Source organism: Opisthocomus hoazin, chromosome 2, assembly GCF_030867145.1.
Source record: "Opisthocomus hoazin isolate bOpiHoa1 chromosome 2, bOpiHoa1.hap1, whole genome shotgun sequence".
Lineage (NCBI taxonomy): Eukaryota > Metazoa > Chordata > Aves > Opisthocomiformes > Opisthocomidae > Opisthocomus > Opisthocomus hoazin.
This window is the reverse complement of record NC_134415.1, coordinates 109655799-109678406: the sequence shown is the minus strand read 5'-3', so window position 1 is coordinate 109678406 and position 22608 is coordinate 109655799.

The following is a 22608-nucleotide window of genomic DNA, read 5'->3' as shown; positions in this document are numbered from 1 at the left end:
ATCAAAGATTCAAACTAATTAGTAAATAGTGTGTGTTATCCAAGTTTTCTTCTTCTATGTTGTGGGAAGGACAAATTTAACACACAAAATTAGCTGACTGGATTTGTATGTGAGTACACAATGACAATTGTAGTGGTATATGATTTCCACGTAATTGTCTTTGAAATAGAAGTAAAAATATTCCAAAATATTATTAAGTAGAGCTTCTTCAGAAACTGATTTGACAGTAGCAGTTGGATACTTAAAAAAAGAAAATATACAGAATATATAGCTTATGAGTAAGCTATGGTTCCCTAAACCATCAACTTGTATAAAGTTTATAAAAAGTCTGACAAGTTTTATATTTGAATGAAACGTACTGGAGAGATTGATTTATAAATCTGTGTCAGAAAAGAGAATCATAGTATCGTAGAATAGTTTGGGTTTCAACAGACCTTTAATGGTCATCTAGTCTAACCACCCTGCAATGAGCAGGGGCGTCTTCAACTAGATCAGGTTGCTCAGAGCCCTGTCCAACCTGACCTTGAATGCTTCCATGAATGGGGCATCTACCACCTCTCTGGGCAACCTGTTCCAGTGTTTCACCACCCTCACTCTAAAGAATTTCTTCCTTATATCCAGTCTAAATCTACCCACTTTCAGTTTAAAACCATTACCCCTTGTCCTTTCACAGCAGGCCCTGCTAAAAAGCCTGCCTCCATCTTTCTTGTAAGCCCCCTGTAAGTATTGAAAGGCCACAAGATGTCCATGGAGTCTTCTCCAGGCTCAACAACTCTCTTAGCCTTGCAAAGAAAGTAAGCTCTTCTCCCAGCTCTGAAGAAACTCATGGAATTTATGACTTTCAAGACTTCTATGTTAAGAGAAATCATCCAAATCACAATTTTGACACTTTAAGTGAAGTGAAATAAATTAGAGTGTTTCAGATTTTTTTTGTAATGTGAACTGCAAGTCATATCCATATGTTTGTAAAGCGAACAGTAAAATTAATACACTCAAAGACAACTTTGTCATGGTTGTATCATGATTGAGAAATATAATACACAAAATTAAATGCATGCTAAAACTACAGAAAAAAAAATTACTGTATTTTTTCAACTGATGACTTATTTAATCCTTGCGCATGTTAATACATGCCAATATTGACAAATTCCAGACTGCAATAGCTCAAAAATGTCACCAAAAATCCTTTGAATTGAAAGATGGAGACCTCATCCTCTTAAATATAAACTGCCCTGTTTTATAAGTCTAGCTGAGGCTTCATGCAAAATGTTGAATGAAAATGCTAGAAGTATATTAATTGCATTAAAGTTAATATTAATTGCATTTATTTTACCTAAGAAAGTATGAGTTAAAATACTACCAGTCAGAATATTAAATAACACCAAAGCCTTCTGGTTTTGTTGTATGTATGCCCATTAGGTAGACACATTATTAATTCAATTCTAATTGGCAACAACCATTGTCACTCAATATCATCAAATTAGCTATCATAGAAGATACCCTTGTACAGTGGTCATCTCATTTAAATTTAACCCAGGTAAGTGTGATACACTATAGCTCTATTAACTCATCCAAAAAAGATAAAGTGGAGAATACACATGGTTGTTTCAATGAAATACCTAATTGACAGTATTATAACTTAGCTAGAAAGCAGTCAGTTTGCTTTGTAACCCTTAGAGGGCTCTATTGCTACGTAGTACTGGGAAATCAGCTAATTTGACATCTTAACGTACTCTGACATCTACTGTAATTTAATTTAGGCCTTATATTAACTCTGTTTACATGGTTTTAACTGTGTGCAGAACCTTCCAAGCTGGTTAAAAGGTCTGATGACGTAGATTTAGGATTGTGAGATGAAGTAGAATGTGTACAAAGCTGTTATGTATAGATTTACTGGAATTAGTATCATAAATGCGACAGGATTTTCAGTTCCCAAAGTTCGAAAGCATGAGGACTGGTCCAGAGGCAAAATGATTAAATCATGACTTCATAATTTCTCATGATTTTCCAAATGCTTCACTTCCTATCCTGAGTGTCTGTGTGTAAATTACAGCATTGCAGTGCAGCTTTTTCTCTTTAACAAGCTAATATACTTAAAGCGGTTGGGGCTCCGAACAACAAATCTCTTACAAAGAAAGAAGCCTAAGAGTCCTTCCAGGGGATTCAAGATGCGACTCAGCTCCTTTCTAGAGTCATGAAAACTGCGAAGAGTAACAAGAGCTCTCGCAAAGGGCTAGCATGACAAATAAGACGTGTTTGATATGAAAGAGAAGAACGAGCATGGGTGTGGTAACAGTGAACTCACATCCACATATCTACTATGTCTAGAAGAAGATGCTAGTTTAAAGGCCAAACAGAGGGCTACCGCACTAACTGAGACATAAGGGACCTTGAAGGACAGTTGCAACTCCAGAGATGGTTCCCTTAGGATCCCCTGTATGGAGCAAATGGAAGGGGGCTGGAATGGAACTGGAAGTGAGGTGCTCATAGAAACAAATTTGAGTGAAATGAGGCATTGAAGTCAGATGTGCTTTTGATTGTTTGAAGTGTTTTTTTTAAAGAGCTAATATTTTGAAGGAAAAGGTAAGAAGAAAATCAAGGCAAAGAATAAGCAGAAGAATAACTGCTTAAAAATACACAACATGAGGTGGATGTTCTGGGACAAGTGGAGGAAATAGGAGAGCGACTGGATATTTCTACATCTGGGAGAAGGAAAGAAGACAGTTACCTGAAGAAAAAGAAATGGATAGTGAAGTAAAAAGAAACATTCCTTACAGCCTGCCAACATTCTCCAAGAAGAAATGGACACATTCCTGTGGACAGATCCTCCACAAGAGCTCCTGTGTGAGGGGCCACAATTACGTTGCTCACATAAGCTGGAAACTCTTCTAAACCCATCAAAACATGAGAATGGAAACTTTTTTTCAGAAATAGCAAACACTTCATAAACAGATCAGTGCTGAGAGTTAGAAGCCATTTAACCTCATGCAGCGCCTCCAGCGCTCTGCTGAATAGACTGACCACAAGATGGTTCTCCCTGTTCCTTTACTCTATGGATTAGGGTGTGCCTTAGAAGTCAAGATCTATTCCCTCAGCTCAGTTCACCTAGAACTTGAAGAAACTAGCCATGACCATTTCAGCTCACAAATCAGGCAACCACAAAGAGGTGTCTTTGCCAGGTTCAATACTTTCAATTCTCAGATTCACCTGATTTGAGCTCTCCGAAGTGAAACCGCTGCCAGTGCGACCTCTTCCTTGACTGCCTTTCCATTGCAGTGGAAATGGGGAGTCCTGTGTTGGTCCACCCAGAAGTCTCTGATGGGTTTCCTTACAATAAACCACGCTCTAGTCACTACAGGATTCAGTGTCAGGAGACTCGTTCAGAGGGTCACTGGTTGACTGTATCCTGGGGCATGCTAGTTGACCTCCCTACTGAAAATGGGGAAACTACTCACGTTGCTAAGATTCTCTCAAGGGCTTGGTGATAATGGACTCTATAAACACAAAGCTATCGTTATTGATGTTACTCTTTATTCTTGAAGGAGGAGTTCATTTTCCAAGAGAATAGAAAAAGAAAATAGGTATCCTGGCAAGAATGGGATGTTAAAGAGTAAGAAACCAAAATTTTATGCCGTCTCGATTTAAAGTATTTTTCTAATACTAGTAAGCCTCATATCTAAAATAAGAAAATAATATTTTAGAAGTCAAATGAATGACTGTAGTGCTAGGAACTGTAGAATAGTTTAAGGTGAAAAATATGTATGGGATATATTCAAGTTCCAGCAAATTTAAAAGAAATAGGCAGGAAGGAAGGAAAATTATTGCATGAATCATACTCCCTTGGGTAACAGTGTCAGCAGACTTGAAATCATCATGTTGCATAGGACAAACAGATGAGCAAATTGATGAGTAACTGACAAAAACTTTTTTTTCCCCCTGAACACTGAACTAGCAAACAGCTCTTTTTATATAATAAAGACGTGAGGTAATCACTACCATCTCTCTGAAAGTCAGAGCTATAAAGAAGGATATAAAAGAGCAGATGGTGCGTTATGATGATGCCCTCAGCAAATGCAAGTGGCCATACTACTGCAAGAATGTTTCTGCATGGAGTAATTTAATCACAATGAATGGATGTTGCCCTTATTACTTTGTAACAGGTATTTCTGGCATGGTTTAACCCATTAGGTTTGCCTCTGTTCTTCACACCACATGGCTCAAATTTCTTAACTAGAAGGGTTTCAATTTAAGCTGATCTCTTGCTGGGCCTAGGTTTGCTCCTCTGCTAGGCGGAGTGAGAGCCAACACATAAGCAGTTTGGATAATCAAGGAGTATTGACTTGGGCCTAAACTAACAGTATAGACCAGTGTTTTTTTAAACCCTTTGAAACTATATTTGGTTTGTGTCTATCCTGGTGTGATCTCTCAAATTCTTTTTTTTTTAGTTCTTTCTTGGTTAGGCAGGGAGGTAATGGATGAGATGTATTTCATTCTGCAAGTTTTTATGATTGCTCTTCCACCTTGAGGTGACGCCAGCCATTCCCTTCCTCAAGCAGCAGTCCAGTTAACCCTGGAAAGTGTTGGTACAAAACTAGCAGTAAGTTATTAGAACAATATCACAATTCTAATGTGAAAATCTGACCAAATCCAGAAATAATTTGATATCGCCAAAGCACTAGTAAAAAGATATCTACAAGAAACAAGATGGACACTGAGGAGAAACAGAAGACAGTAGGGACTGGTGGAGAGCCAACGAGGATACTCCTTTTTTTTCTCTGACTTCTCTGAACACTTAATATTTTCTTCTCAAATGAGATTTACAGCTTGAAAATATTGATAAACTCTGCATTACAGCAAGATTTTGAGACAGTTCATGTCTTTTAAACATTACACATTACGCAACACATGAACTTTAGTTATAATTTACCAAACTCTGTTGTGAGAACAAAGGATAAAAGGTTCCCAAATAAGGTGTGAGAACAGTTGTAGCCTAGCTGCAATGTGGTATGTTAACTGTTAGTGGGAGAGATGGAAGTACGAGTGGTAAAGTGAGAGGAAGACAGAAGACAAATCTGTGTGGCATATGTTCCAAATAAAAAAGACAAATTGGTAATTATATCTGACCTGCTGTACTTTGCAAACCTTCCAATTCCTTATGTCAATACATGGAAAAGGCTATAATCTTCATTCTCAAAGAATATGACTATTTAAATAGCATCTGCTTCAACACTTAAAGATTAAACACAAAAAATTCTAAGACTGCAGTCTCAAAGGTACCTCATTTGCATTTATACCTGTCTTTTATATAGCTTGTGGAATGCCTGAAATCCATTTGCCTTCACTAAGATGTACTGTGAACTATTTATTACAATTTAAGAAAAACACGAAATACTGAAGTAATGCTAAGTAATACCACAAAATACGTTTATGGATGTAACTTTCTATTTTCTATTAAAAAGGCTAATGGACAAATGAAAATAAAACAAATACAACCTTTCCTTTTATGACATAAAAGGCAGAAGGGTCACATAACTCTCCTGGAGAATCAGAAATTGGAATAGAGAAATTATAAACCCTCTTTCACATTTTGAATGTTCCTGCCTGCATTTGTGAAACATAAATTCTTAGCTTAATGTTCTTGAATGAAACAGCTGCAGAGATTCTATTTTTTAAGTACATCTGCATGATCCAGTTCAACAATCACAATTCACGCAGACATTCTCAGCTCGGTTTAACCAGCTACCTGTTCACTGACAGTGGGGGAACCACACGAACATGTCAAATTAACACCAGGTGGCTGGCAAGCACGCAGCTCTGGGCTGTCGCAGAAGAAATTATGGCAGAAGCTTTTGTTCAATGTCCACTGGCTTGAAGTTCTCAGTGGCTATATTCTCCACTTAAATGATTTTTTAAATTGATACTAGAAGATGTAAGTCCCTACAGGCTTCCCTTGTAAGAAGACAAGACCCTTCAGACTAAAATACTTCAGACCTGTCCAAACTTTCAGCCCTCAATCTGTTTAAGAATGTTTGCTTTCAGATAAGCAACCAACTCAAACCCTTAGGGACTCTGACAGTTCAAGTGCAGAGAAGTTCTGCTTTCTCTGCTGAAAGCTGAGAAATTATGTCTGCTCCATGAAGTTTACCAAATTCTGCATTTAGGATGTCTGAATGTACTGTATTCTGCCATTTTCTTTCTTCTAGCAGACTGGGATAAATGTTTATAAAAAGCTATCTTATTTTGGATTCCTATTTTGACCCCAGTTCGAAAAGCTCATTATAATCTATCCTAGTGTAAGGAAGAATGGGAAATGCTATCAGGGATTCCAGCAAGACTTCCCTTTCTGACCCTTCCTCCAGGCAGGAGAATCATCCAGATTAATGACAATCAACATTCAGGAGCTGATGCCTGACAGAATGCATCCAGCTTTAGCGTAAGAGGCGTTGTGGCGCTTTTCCTCACCACTGTAGTTTAAGAAAGTGATAGTGGCGTAGCCTTTCTGTAGGTGTTCTCACAGCAAGGAACTGCACCTTCTGCCAGTGCCTCATGGTTCTGGTTCTGCCCTGAAGCTCCAAGAAAACTGGATGCCGAAGAGGACCTTCTCATTGAAGCAAAGGAAGTAATGTAGTAAACTCCTGTATTGACCTCTACTGCTGATTTTGAGATCGTCTCAGGATTTTATGCCCTGCCATCCTAGTTTTCAGGAATGATTTGCTTTTCCCCTTACTAGAGTTTATGGCTGTCTCCTTCATTTACAAATAAATTGGAAAGCTGTCACACACTGTGGAGTGGACACCACTTGGGCTGTGCAATGCTGTTTAAGTTCAAAATCAGAATACTGCTTGCCTTTTCATTGTGTAGGTTATGTTTCTTAATTTTTCAAGAGGGTAAAATTTACTGATCTATAAAGACAGAATATGATATTTCCATACTGAGAGATAATAGGAAAAATTAGTAAAATAATGGCTCCGCTGAATCAGACCAAATCCATTCCAGTGTCATGTCTCCGACAATGGCCAATAGCTGTTACTTAGTGAAGTGTGCAAGAACAAATAAGTTACATGGCCCTGGAAGCCCACCACCACCTGGTGATTTTTACTACGGGACATCCTGGTAAGAATATTTGCATTAAGTAGCTTTTGATGCACTTTTTTTCCAAAGATTTTGTCCTTTTTTTTAACTTATTAAAATTTTTAGTAACATTAATGCTAATTTGCTTGAAGTCCTTCTGCCTTTTCCAAGCTTTTAATGACCTCCAGTCAACTCTGAAAGCAAAGTACATGAATACATGTGAGCTTGTACACTGTACGTGATAACTGATACGTGTTCCAGATAACTGGACTATCTGGTCTTTGTCTAAAATGATAGGTGAATGCCAATCTGACTTGTTACCTTATGGCTTGACAAATTCAATGTGATAAATAATGCGTCTACTTTCTTGTCCTTCTCTGTAGGAGTGGGTGGGACTTTTTGATGAAGTGTATGTCAGTAACTGATTGAAACTGATGTTGTGGATTTTTTTGTTGTGGTTTGTGCTGGGTAAATTTTTTTCAGAATGAACTCTTTTCAGTAACATTTTTGTTTGTAGAGGTTTCTCAAGTCTATGCTGGAACTGCTGATCAGGATGATCAGACAGAAACGGATGGAGAGAACCTCATGAAAACTAATAACTCAATGAATGGGACCCTCATTTGGAAAGGGATATAACTAGATTCACACTCCCAATGTAGATTAGACAGGAGCCTGAGACTCAACCCAGTGGAGTGCATTTACCAGCAGCCTCTTAGACCTTCTTGCTGTCTCCTGTCAAGGACCACTTCAGCCCAAGAGAGAGCTCAATTATTAGACAATGAGAAAACCTAGTTCAAAGTCTAACCTGGTGTGACAAGGTGCACATGCAGTCATGCCTGTTGGTTCTCTCCAACCTCAGTGAATGGCCTAGCCATCGAAATACTCTGCAATGCAGCTCCCTATTGTTTTTTTTGTTTAGATTATGAATGTAGTTAAAGAATATATATTTTGAAAATGCTTTTAGGAACACGCTAATAAATCTTAAGTTATTCTTTAGGTATCATACTGGAAATAGGCAGACAGTTTTTTAATTGGATCAATAAAGAAATACAAAGAGAAATCACTGCAAAATATGCTTAAATTTAGCATTAGTTTTAATGTTCATAATACTTACGCAATTTGAAACGAGTCAAGAGACACAGTAGAAAGGATTCAGTGTTTGAGCTCTGTTATTTTTTAAGATTGCCATACAACATTCAAGAAAAAAATATACTGCTGCAAAAGCTTATGTACATGCATAATTTTCTTAAATAATCTTCTGTCTTGCCTGATTATAATTATTCACATGCATGGGAAGTTGTAAGATGATGACTGTCAACAGGTTCAGTAAAATTAACTTTTAACCACATGCATATGTCAAGGAAGGACTGTTGCTAATCTTTTTGTAACAGCTTAAATTATCATTATTCTTGCTGTTGTTGACAGCTTTTTCCTGCTTAACTGTTGAAAACATTTTAGTAATATATGGTGGCTTTTCTCCAGGTTTACAGTGTATTGTTTTCTTGTTGCAAGAGGCAAAATTACATTAACCTTCATATATAGTACTTGACATTTATAGTGCAAGTGGGATTGATTACTTTAACATATGAGAAAACTGCAGCCTTAAAATATACAGAATAAGAGACAATATCATCATGTCCCAATACATTATTTACCTTGTACTATTAAAAGCTCCACTGCTGGTCAGTTTCAATATTCTTGATATCTGAGATTTTTATTACACAAACATAAAGTAAGTCTTAATGCTCAGGCATTTCTGAATGTCCATCAATGTTGTATGTATTGTTGTGTTATTATTTCACCTTTTTCAGTCCCACTGTGCAATTTTGCCTGAAACTCAGGTAAAGACAGTGACAGTGAAGGTGTTATGAAAAAAGAGATACATTTTTAAAGGTTTGAATTTTGGTCTGAATAAGTATATTAAAGCTTTTACAAATTCTGAGCTGTTTTTCCCGACCAAATTTATGTCTGAAATTAGTCAGATTATTTTTCTGGATAGAAAAGAAAGCTGTTTTGGGATTTTGTGTAACATTTTGCCTATTAGAATTCCACAAACTTTGGTGTTATTTCCGAAAGCATGAAAGATCCAAGCTGTATAGCATACATCAAAAATGCTATTTAAATTTTAAAATCAACGTGAGAATCCATTTTTTATTGTGAGAGCCTTTGCTTGCATTACCTTAAAAGTTCTCATTTCCTTTAATTATAAAAAAATATGGCAGTTCAGCTCACAACTTTTGGGTCAAAGCTATGCCTAAAATTCTCTTACAGTTTGAGGGCAAAACCTAACACAGACTTCAGCTGTGATTCTCACAAGGGACATTTCTTAGGTAGTGAAATGAGCACCAGCCTCAATGAAGTTTAAGATTTCCCCCATCTGTTCTCTTACTGTGTATGCATTTCCCTTGTCTCACCCCCTCCATGTCCCTGCCTCCCAAATTCTGATAATAAAATTCAGGTAACTTTTCACTTCATCTTAACAACAACCTCTAGCAATAACCAATTTTTTTTCTTCTTTGAATTGAAAGTGTCCTGGTTTCGGCTGGGATAATTTTCCCCCCAGTAGCTGTTGTGTTTTGGATTTAGTATGAGACAAATGTCGATAGCACTGATGTTTTCAGTTGTTGTTATGAAAAAAATTACTTTTTCCAATTTCTCGTATTCAGCTAATGAGCAGATGTGCAGGAGCTGGGAGGGAGCACAACCAGACAGACAACCAAGCTGGCTAATGGAAATGTTCCATACCATAAACATCACGCTCAGTTTATGAACGGAGGTTGGCCAGGGGGTGGGAAGCGATCTTTCTGTCTCATTTCCATGACTTTGAATCCTCTCTTGGCCGTGAGTTCAAACTTTTTTGGGGCTGAGAATCAGTCATCAGGTAGTGAGAAAAATTGTACACAGATTGGTTTGCATATTCATTATTATCATTATTATCGTTACTATTATTAGTATTAGTATTTCCTTTGTTGCCTTATTAAACTGTCTTTATCTCAACCCAGGAGTTTTCCCTTTTGTCCATTTCTCTTTCCTGTCCCACTGGAAGATAAAGGGAGGGGTGAGTGAGTGGCTGTCTGGTGCATAGGAACCAGCTGCCGCGTTAAACTACGACAGAAAAGAATCAGATAAGAAAATGGTAAGAAAGTAGTTAACTGAAGTTGCACATTAAGTCATGTTAGAAATACAAATGATTGTTTTGGCTTTAAAGAGAGAAAAGTCAGGGAGTTAAATATCTTGAAATGAGATGGCAGAGGAAGTCATAGAGACACTATGAAATCCAGCACCACTGAAGGCAGGGTAAGAGATACACTTGCTCCAGGACACCCTCTAAGTGGGTGCTGCATAGAAGGAGACGTCTTCAGGTCCTATCAGATACAGCTCTTGCCCTTCCTGCTCGCCAGGAGAAGGAGTTGCATACCTACAGCATATGGATGCCTGGTAGGCAGCAAGTGCTGGAAGAATCTGAGTAGCAAAAGGGTGCTAAAGTATCTCACTACTGCTTAAGCAAGCTGTGAAAATGTCTGGTGAGCTGCCTGAATAATACTGCTGTGGAACTGATTGTGCTTTATTTGACAAAAACCTTATTAAATACTAAAGCTTTGCTCTTGTACATGACTTTTATTCCACTAACCTTAGAAATATCTCACAAAGATTAGTAAACATTATTACTTTTTGTACACAAATACAATACTTACCAAGTTTAAGGATGTAAAAGTTCTGTTAGGGAGGCAGAGAGAAAGGTGAGCAAGCTCCTTTGCTCAGTTATCAGAAAGCTGTTACTCCCCATCTCCAGAAGACCATTAACACAGAAAGTAAAGGGTCACTTACCCTTTTCCTGAGAGTATTAGTTAACATTCATCCTATCCTGGAGTAAAGAAATACACAGCACTATATGTTTAAATGAATTCTAAGTCACTTAAAAAATATGTTACAAAGATGCTAACAGTGAATACAAAAAAAATATTTTTCTGGTTAACGATTGGTGGCAGGTTACTTACAACGGTAAATTTAAACATGTGTGATTAATTACATATGTATAGCTCACATCTGACATTTTCATATTTAGTATGTAATTGTTAAAGTTTAATAAGCAATTAAAGGAAGTGATTTAGCTCTTGACTTCAAACTGTTTATTCTTTAAGAACTGATAAGGATAACAATGTTTAATGGTTTTTCATTTAATTTAATTTTATTTGCACAGTTATTAGAGAACCACTTTGCCATACTTAATTTCGTTGCATGGAGAAATCCTGATTACAATGGTGTCATAAATATCTCATTTATATTCAGTGTTTGCCATTTTGCCTTTCTGCCAAAATCAGCTTTAACTGTAAAATAAATTTAGACTCCTTGCACATGACACTTAGCCCAAGGTTACCATTGTTAGACTGTCTAAATACTATTCCAGCTAACACCTTTGAAGCCTTTACAAAATATTTTTTCCTTGTCATGCAAGCTTTTGGCCATAAGGTTTCAAGGTTTTCCAGGCAATTCTAAAATTAAATACCTAGCAATTAACAACACACCTCAGCTAGTGCAACTATCTAGGAGAGGCTGTTCTGCAAAACGAAAAAAAGTCACAAGTTTTGTATTTTCTACTCTCTCCTCTTTTTTTTTTTTTTTTTTTAAAAAAAGCCATGTTCCTTTTGGGTCTATATAAAGTATATCTTCTTATTCTATTTTTGTATGATCTTCAAAGAGCTGTCACCTCTACTACATATCACTGTCGGTTTTATATAAACACATCCATTTTGATAATTTAGACATGTCATAATCTTTTAGAGACAGGTGCAGGAAAAGCAGCATGAACAGTATTGTATGATATTAGCTACATGTAACTGACATACATTTAACCTGTTTATTCCGGTCATTATTCAAATAAGTTTGTGCCAGTTTCAGGAACTCATTGTTTTTTAAGACCTTTTGTTTAAATTTTTCACAACAGTATTGTAATACTGCCAGTATAATGTTTCACTTCTTTTTTTAGTGGAAGTGCACCCTACCTAAAAGGTGACAGCTTGGGTAAGTGGGTAAAAGTCTGATTGATCAGATGTGTATTGGATCTCCTGAATTTGCAGTTACATATTTCTAAAATTCCTGGAGCTAAAGATGAAAGAAGAATTTCAAAAATAGCAACTGAGCCCTTTTGGGTTGTAGAGCTAGGTGAATACTAAAATTATATGTTTGTGAATTATTTGTAAATCAGTATTTCTAATAGAATGAGTTTATTGTAGATTGTAATTTGAGATTATTAGTACTGATTCAGTGTCTGAATTTCTTTTTACAAAACACACATACTTAAGATGTGTATTCAATCCAGTAGACACTAGAGATTCTATGCTTGTACATATTTTCCCTGTTTTCTGTTGTTTTAAAGAAAACTTCATATTCATTTAATTTGCTTACATCTCTTCTGACTTAAGTCCAGAAATTGATTCTAACAACCAGTCAAAAAGAAAATAAATGAAAAGGAAAGAACAGTATCCTACTCAATATATCTCTTTTTTCAGTGCTCAAATTCTTCTCCCAGTGACTTACTGAATCTGCCTGGTTCTTTTAATCCTACTTTGAGTCACTGATCTGGCCTGATTAGCCTGCAGGATCACGCAAAACAGTTACGTGGACAACAGCTGTTTTACTACCGGCAGAGGTGAAAAATGAAGTAAACCTTTGAAATATGGGTGTTGGAAAACCAAAATGAGATTTTCCCTCACCTTCTACTTTCTTCTAAGGAATCTCATTTTTACAACATATTGGTAATACCTCATTCTAATTATAAAGTGTTCTTTGTTTTCAGTTACAGAAACCGATTTCTTTTGTAATGATTCCTGTTTCTGTAATTTCACCAGTTAGCTCCTTATAGTATGAAATTAAAAGTTATGATTTTCTTGCTGTTTCCCTGTCAAATTTTGTCTACTCTTGTAGATATCTTATACTCCTGACCTTTTAAAGAAGCTATTACTCTACTAGTATTGCACTGAGCACATTATTACTTCTTTTATAGCGGATTTATTGGGAGGAATACAAAGATGGTAGAAGCAGAAACTGATAATGATCCTGTAAGAAAGCAAAAATTCCCTGCTAACCTCACTAAAGAGAATGGGAACAAAAATATTGTGGTTTTTCCTCTGTTGGTTCTGTCTTTTTTTTCCCTAATGCATCTGTGTGTCTTCATGATCTGCTCTATTTTAAATGTTTTGATGGTGAAATGTCATGTCGTATCTTGCTGATCTGAGCAACATTTCTCCATGTAATTGCAATCACAATTTTCTTCCATCACAATGATGAAGCAGACCTCAAAAACTTTGGGAATACTTTTTGGATAATAGTAGTGAAATTAAGCAAATGGATGAGATAATCACAAGATTTCATTCAAACATCCTTGCTGAAAAAAGGCCAGTCCCTTTCTTAGCCAGAGAGCATGCAACAGCTGCTTCTGTAGCATATTTGCTATATCGTACTAGGGGCTGAGCCTTTTGCACGAGCACATCGGTTCAGACTTACCGGTATTCATGTTGACTAGCAAATGGACACTGGAACTATCCCCTCAACGATATCCAGGTTTTGTTGCAAAGGTGAGATCCAGACTGGAGCCTGGATTCAACCTTGCATGTATGTGGAGCACATGATCAGGGACCAAGCCCTGATGCATATAGTGACCTGTTTCAGAATTCTTTTCTTGCTATTGAGCAACCTGCTCATCTTCCTAAAACAGCTGCTGCAGAGAGAATGAGCTGTGGATACAGAAAAGAAGGGAAGGAACAGTTTCATTGGGTGTAATTCGGTCTTACTGACCTGGCCTTTGTGGAAGTATATCCACTGGCTTCGGTGCATCTAGACTTCTACTTACTGCATTTACTAGAGCTCTGAAATGTGCTATGAGGTTTCAACAATAGGGATCAGCTGAAGGTTTATAATTATGCAGATTGTCTGAATGACAGCAAAACATGCCAAGTGGGAAGAATATGAACCATTCAGGGAAACTAGGATAATTTAAGCTAATTTCATTCACAGCATTGTCAGGAATGCCACATAGCAAACAGAATCCAATATAGGCAGAGAATTAGAGCATGTAAGAACACATCCAAGTTATGAACACACTCTGCTTGTCACCTTAGACTATCCTGAAAGAAGTGGTGTTTTGAAGGCATGAGCATTTTAAAGAAAACTGTATTCAGACATGACCAGTACAGTAAATGAGTGTAACATTAGTACTGTTGCAAGGCTTTAAATGTTTTAGGTATCTGTGCCTAACAAAATCATTTCCTCTAGAAACTAGTGTCACTAGAAGGTAATCAAATAACTCTTGCAGGTGGAAGTGTCTGTGGAAGTATCACCTCTACTGAGGTCAAAGGGACAACACACCATAGTCACTTCTGGTTAACAAGCCTGGAAAAGCAGGGCGGCTACTATGTACACTGAGAGACAGTCCCTGATCAGAAGACACTGACACACTTATTTTGTTAAAAAGATGTGAAAAGCTGGTGGACTGGAACCACTGAACATCTATATAGCTGTAAAATATAGCTTATACTTTATGTGTTGCCCTGTGTTTTTTCTTCATAGATTTTAGCTAACATATTTTTATTTCAGAAAAGCTGGCTGATCTTGTGTTAAGTGTGGCACTGTCCCTGAGCAAAAGAAAAGCTGTTCTAGTCAGCGAATTCAAACTCAGATACACCATGAAGTATATTTCTAAGGGACTGTGGAAGTTGAATGCAGGTTGTTGCACAGACATTCCTGGACAGAATATTTCTTAAAAGCTAATTTACTGAGATTTTTGCCATAGGTTGGTGCTCACTTTGATACTCATCTCAGACAGGATGGTTGGTTGCAGAAGGAAGGTGGAAGGAAGAGGATTTTAACCATTTTCTACTAGAAAAGTTTTGTCAGAACATTTTCAGCTGATTCTAGTAAATCTCGGGCATATGGATCTGGGTGAGACAATCTATGTACGACTCGCTATGGTGTTCAAAGAACTTGATGTCTGTCCCCTGCTGGGCACAGCCAAGTGATTGAACAGCAAAGTCATTAAAAAGGGAAAGAACTTTGAATAATAATAATAAAAAGGCCCAGATGAGTTCAACAGAGCAGTAGCCTTCATTGGTGTAGACTCTTACACCATGGCACACAGAGACTTACTAAGATGAGCAGCTGAAGAACAAAGCCTTAGTAAAGAACAAAGCCTTAGTGGCAGTATCTATCAAACTGTGTGAGCCAAGAATAGCAATGTCAGAAACCATTAAAAAATAACTGTATGCCAGGACACTCCAGCAAAAGAAACGCTATGGCAAGACTGCCAACCCTCATTGCAAGCACGAGAGCATGGTTGCAAGCAGATCACCTCTGACAGCCCAAGTGGCACCTGTAGCATCCTACCTCAGCTAATACAGCTACACGCTGTTCTGTCTTCCTTTCTAGTAACTACGCTGTGGATAGAGGTTTATTAGCCCATTACTGTCCCCAGTTCAAGGTTTAAGAGAAAGTGCATCCTTACTGCACGCACAGACTCAGCCAGGAGGAGAACCCTGGTCCCAGACCTGGTGATAGAGGCTGAGGCAGGGGCACATGGCTCAGAGCTGCCATCTTTGTCTGCTGGCATTGCTGGCAGCTGCAGTGCACAGCTTCTGGCTCGCTTCCCTTGGGCTCCACAGAGCACCACTGAGAAACGCTCCCTATTCCTCTGGAGGTGTGTACTTCAAACAACCACTGCACTTCTTTGCTTTGTCCAGCTGTATCATTTAAGCACTAGAAGAAGTACCTATTCCTATAAAACTTGTTTTCCTCATGTCCTTAGTGAAACCTGTCTGCAAAAATTTTGTTGGTAACTGTTTTGTTATCCACATCAGCTCAAACACCTTGCTGTTGGCCGCCACTTGTAACAGCATCCTCTGATCTTGATTCTTTTGAATTAAGGACCTGATTTAATTAGCTTGTACATAAATAATACAGTGATAAACCTCCATAAGTAGTCTAGAGACAGAAACAAAAAAATCAAGACAGACTATGTTTAGTATGACAAGGAATGAAAAGTATCTATACAAAATTGCTATAAGTCAGAGTGAAGTCTATGTGCCACCCTTACACCCACAATCATGTTCAGAAAATGAGGCATGAGGCAAAACAGCTGGCAAATCCAGCTCAGTCCTCGAATTCGAACTTGAATGCTCCAGGGAAAAGTAATTGATGGAGCTCAAGGACTGATGAGGAGTCATTGTTGTACAGAGATGCAGTGCTGAAACTTCCCACCAAGAATCAGAATATAATTTTCAAACTTCAGAACAAAAAAGGATAAAAATATCCTTTTAACAGTCTCAGTTTGAAATTTTATTAGTGTTCAGCATCAAGATTCAGCTTTATCATACTTCCAGTCTTTTCTAAATCAGAAATATATTGTAATATATTTATATTTGATTACATAAATGCATATATATGGATTTAAGGTTCAGAGAAGTGCCTAATCCACAAGTATCTTCTGAAAACCAGAACTCTTTCTAATGTTAACTGTAACAAGGACTAGATTAAATTTGTGTGCCTAAGAGTGGTATTAATGCATCTACCCTTCGTAGCCATATTTTAGAAGATCTAGCAAATATTGATGCAGTGGAAAATGAGGTGTAAATGACAGTGGGAACTGCAAGAAAGGATCAGCTACCTTCTAGACATTTCTGAAGGTCTGTGATAAGAAAAACCCTGCAATCTACTCTTGAAGGCTGCCTGTCTCCATTCACTGGAGCTGTTGTGTGCCATATCTCATCAAGCAGTGAGTCAGTGGCATGAGGTTAGTGGAATGCACCACTTGGATATTATCACTAAAATCATTCAGCTTCTTTGTTGGGGCGTGAGTCATCATAGTCACAGATTGTGGCATCTTACAAATCTCTCAATTCTTATTCTTCAAGCCCATCAGTTAAATTTGTGATATGATTATGATTTTTTGTCAGAGGGCCATACTACACTGTAAGGACTTCAAAGCAGAAAAAAAAAAAAAGAAGAAAACATAACATACTCGCACTATATAAGTTAACAAAAAAGTTTGTGAAGTGCATCTGCGTTCTAAAACAAAAGCATAATCTTCACTGCCAGTATGAGCTCAGCAGTGTTGGAAACACATGCTTCCAAACAATAGAAAAGGGAAAAAGAAAACAATTCTCTCCATCCCTACCCAATTTCATAGGAAGACTAAAAGTCAATGCTATGCCACTGAGAGTATGCAGGGTTGCTATGAAGTCTGCCAAAAAACTACTCAGTCAACAGTATAAGAACACTTGCCTGTCACAGTGACATTTACAGCAAATCCATGAATTCAGATGAAAACAGTTATATGAAAATAGTTTTCCATAGCATCCTAAAAAACACCTAGTCCATGGAAGACTGGAAGTAGAGTCGTGACTGATAGACCTCTTAACTGCAAAGTGATCAATTTAACATCATCATCTCACTCAAAGGAAAGCATTAATAGACTGTTCTAATAACAAAATCTGCTATGTGGCCGATATTAACTGGCATCTCACATTAATTGGATGAAACCCATACAGAGCATGCAAAACCTACTTGTTCTGTACAGAAATTGCTTGTTATGAAAGAAATTTCTGATTTTGACCTTACAGACACTGCATAAATCCAGAAAAAGTTGCAATAGTTGCCACAGAAATATTAAAATAGAGTAGATTAGGTAAATAAAATAGGATACATATCTTTCACCCCCTATATAAAAGAAAATGGACACAACTCTTCCTCCCTGTTCTCAACTATAATGTGCTAGTAGAAATGCCATGAGTGAGAAATATGATCAGTTAAAAGAAATTAAATAAAAGTAACCAAAGCCTGATAGACATAAACTTATTGTCCCTGAGAAAAGAGAAAAGACAAAATTTACTAATTTAGAGAAGTGAAAATGACAATACCAAAAGTGCTATCAAATGTACAAAGTGAATGAACTGAAAATAGGTGAGAGATTGGTTTTTCCATAATCTTTTTCCAGTTACAGTAATTTCACAGATTTTTTTTTTTTTTTTTTTTTTTTGTAGCAGTAGGAGATGGTGTCACTGGTACTCAACTTTTCACCTGCGAAATAAAGCATATTGCTTTTGGTAAATATATTACATGCTGCATCTGGAAGAACCTGCTGCACAAATGAGGTTGTCATCCCATTCCTTTCCACCCTTGTTTCCATAAGATGGAAACTGGTTGCTACCTGGATAGCACTATGCAGTCCATCAGCTAAAGCTCTTCCAACTTCCCCATACTTTAGTTGGGATTGTATAATCTCGAATGCCCTCTATGACAATATAGGACTTCGACTCACTAATAAATGGTATTTGTGGGACTCCTACACTGGTTAAATTGTTTATTTACTGGAATTTTTTATCGCAGCTCAAGAAGATAATCATTCAAGCTATGGTTTGGATGAAGGATTAGCATTTAATGTCAGTGGTCTAAACTGACTTGTGAACAGTGAATCATTGATCTTAGTACAGGAATAGGCTTATTTTAATGGCATCATAACAATCTCCAGTTTAATAATTACTCATTCACTTCAAAATGCAATGGTTGTATGTAATTTGTTTTAGGTAAAAAAGAAAAATCTTTAAGGAAATGCAATGATGTAAAATCAGTTTCAAGTCTAATTTCCCTCTGAGCTACATCACTGCAATCAGCTGAAAATATTTCATCAGGGTGCTGCTTTCAATAAAGAGTATCAATAAAGCATGTTTATAGACATTTTATATATCCATAAAACATTACGAAGAATGCAAATATGAATATATGCAGCAATTTTGTTGAATCTTATACCTACCTGGAGACTACATGGTAATTTCTGGGACAAAAGCTGGCAAATTATAAAAAAGCATGAAAAACAAATATTTTGGCTAAGCTACTGCATAAACATATTCACACATTGCTTCTTTTCTTTAAGTGCCTAATGAAGAGCACAACCTGACACAGAGATGCTGCACACTTGGTATAGATAAGCATGAACAGACCTAAGGGTAAGCCAGAGCCACCAGCATTGCCTTGACTGCTTTCAGTACATCCAGCCCAGTGACTGGGTCCTTCGTGTCTGCAGACCCCTGTGGGTCTACACGGCCTCCTGCTTTCACAGCTGTGCCACAAGCCCGTGCCTGGAAGACATGCAAATAATGAGTTGACAAAAGGAATCTAGTCCTGATGAAATTAAAGAGATATTTTGCCTTTAACATCACTGAGCTCATGATTTTTTTTTTTTCACTGAGATTTAAGCCCATACTTAAGCACAAGCCCTTCCTGAGCTTTTCACATCACCGTTACTGTGAAATACTTTCTCTATAGAAGTCAGAGCACAGTATCAGCTATATAGTGTGCTGTTTCTGTACGTTTTTATACCACCATAATGATGTTATGTGGATTTTTTTGCTGCTATCTGTCATTTGGGTCAAAACATACGCATTTTTTTACTTTCATTGATACGGGGCTCAGTAGTGTCTATTTTGTTTATGGTAATAACGACAGCACCCTTAGTAAAAAAAAATGAAGGTGTGCAACAATGGTGGATTAGCAAAGAAGCAAAGAATACTTGTAATCAAAATTTTCTCTCCATTTTCAAGTTCTCTTTATTCTTTATCTGGTCTGTTCTCCATGTTGTGCTCCATTCAATCAACTTTACCAACCTAGTGTTGTGAGCAAATGCAAAGTTTTACATTTGGCAAATGCTAGGACCCTGGAAGAAGAGCACAGCTGGAGTGGATGTAATGAAACAGCGTTCTTCCGTACAAAAGTGATACTGATGCTGATGAGGAAAAAAAAAAAAAACACTTAACAATATGGTGTATATTTATACCAGTTTAATGAGGCTCTATTCGAAAATCCAGCTGTGAAAATGTGATTTATCTATGTATGTAGACTTCTAGTACTAGAAAGTAAGTTCTCCACAGTAAAGACCGATTTCCCCACATTACAGATCATATCTTGTCACTTAATCATTTCCTGTAGAACACTGACAAGCACAGAAGCACGCTTCAGTTTGAGTAAGTTGCATGGAAAGCACAGCAGTTGCTACTAAACAGCACTTCATCACTAGGAGGTTGAGCATCCAAATAATCTAGTTCCTGACAATCTTTCTGTGCAGTCATAAATTTATTTATTTTTTATTCCTCTTCAATTTTCTGTCTTCATTCTTTTTTTTTTTAACAGAAAACCTTAAAAGCGAATACTGAATTACTTCTGTAGGTGGTGCCAGAGGTGTTTTCATGGTTTTGCTTGCTTAGATTGAATTGTGGCTTTACGTAGGTGACAAGTTTGGCTTGATGTCCTACATTATGATTACAAATGTCTCTTGGATTCTCTGTGTTTTTCCATCAATCAGAAGACAAAAACAACTGTTATCCAATCTGGAAAGCAGTGGATTGTCATTCATGCCTTCTGCACTGTGATTGGTATAGGGTATTTACAGAAAGAACCTTCTAAACCTTTAAGCAACAGCATGCAATCTTTTGAATAATCTTCTAACAGTCTAGGCCATAAAAATTTGGGTTTTGTGAATGAATATGAATGTATTTGATTATATTATTATATTCCATTATGATATACTAATTCCGCTTGTTCCATAGAGACTTTTTTTCTGGTTAGAAGAAAAAAATTTACTTTTCCTTAAATTCGTGCATCAAGAGGCTGAAGGGTCTGGGGACAATGCCTTGAACAGATACAGCTAATAGATGCTATTCTTATTTATTTGTGTTCTAACAGAGTTGCATGGAGAGCCAGACATTGAACTAGAAGATGGACAAAGAACAAGCTGGTGCCATCACATCATTGATGGGCAGTAGGAGCCAGAGCAAGCTGAAAGGAGATGGGAGACAAAAGCCACAGGATTCTGGAAAGGGAGAGGAACCAGGTCCCATATATTAAAAATGCAACATGTAGTAGAGCTGTCCCATCTCATGAGAGGCATCTACACTGAAGTTAGTTGCCTGAGCTCCATACACAAGATTTAAGCATTAGATGCTTAAGCATAGTGGACTTAGTTATGCTTTCACAACCCAATTACATTATTTTCTAAAAAGTTGCACAGCTTCCATAGGAGGTGTGGATTGTACCTCCTTTTTCACTCAGATCCCTGTGGAATAAACTCTTACTTCATGACTAAGGTCTCCTCTGGAAGGACAGATGTTGATATCACCTCATTGACTTATATATCCAACTCCCACTTCAACCATCTTTGTTATTTTCTGAGATCTGTGCCCAAGTTTCCTATTAATAAAAAGGAATTTCTCACTTCAGAGAGTCATTGTGAGGCTAACATATTAAATGTTAAAACATGAAAAAAAACCCACTTTTTAAAGAAAGTTCGTATAGGTCACCTAGATAAACAAGCACCAAGTTAGGAAATATATGATAGACCTGGCAAAGTAAAATATACAAAGAATGAGAGAGGAGAGAAGAAAAAAAGAAAGGAGTCCTTTTCATCAAAGGCCGGGGCGGGGGGGGAAGGGAGAGTGGGGAATAATTCAGTAGATGAAGGAAGCATGTATACTTCACTTTCTGTCCATGGGAAAGAAGGCTTATAGCTTGAGTTTTCTGGTTTTCTTTTTGAGGTAAGAAAAGTGAAATGTTTAGATTATGGTTTCCTCTGCACATTTGAATTGAAACACGCTCATTCCCTCCAAAATTTTCAACAGTGACAAAGCTATATACTAAGCTTTTTCATTAGGAAATGCCTTCTGTCTCTGAATACAAGAATAAAGATTGAGGTAGCATTTACTATGGATGCTTATTGAATATTTATTTTAATATTTCATCATTCAACTGGATGTTCTTTGACTGGGTTTTCTTTGGGGACAGTCAAAGAACACATCAGTCACCACAATCTTATATATTCATTGCCTGTAATGGGGTGATGAGATGGGAATAAATAATAAATAACCACGGCAATACTAAACATAGACTAGCAAACGGACTGTTTCACAATGGAGCTTTGTCACCCAGAGCATGTAAGTACGCTAACAGTTTGTTCTAAGACACATCAGTTGAATAAGATATAAATGAAATTAAAGCATTAGAGCAACAGCAGTCAAACAAGAGTAAGGAAATAGTCATCTGTATATTTTGCCGCTGTGTCAATGACATCAAAGTCTCTGAATCTGATTGTTTCAAAATAAGTGTGTTGGAATCTTCAGAGAAGACAGAGAAGTTACTAATGGTATATTTTGTCCCTTCCATGCTACGATGTAGGAGAAAATGTAAGCAATTATATTCGTGAGACAGAGCTCTAGTACTCTCAGTCAGATTCATCACTTTGAACCTGAAATAATTCTGGAATCAGTTAATTTAATTCAAAGGTAGAACTTGCATTGCAGGACTTCAGCAGACAACAGATCTGCCTGTACTTCCATCCTCCAGCAAAAAGCTATCACCTCAGCCTCCCATTATTCCCTTGTCTGACACAGTGGAAAAGACGTGGACAAGATGGGATTATTTTCATCTAACATTGGTACCAAGTGTAAAGGTTAGGTTTACAGGCAGCCTGTGGGACCCCAAAGATCATAGACTCACTGAATC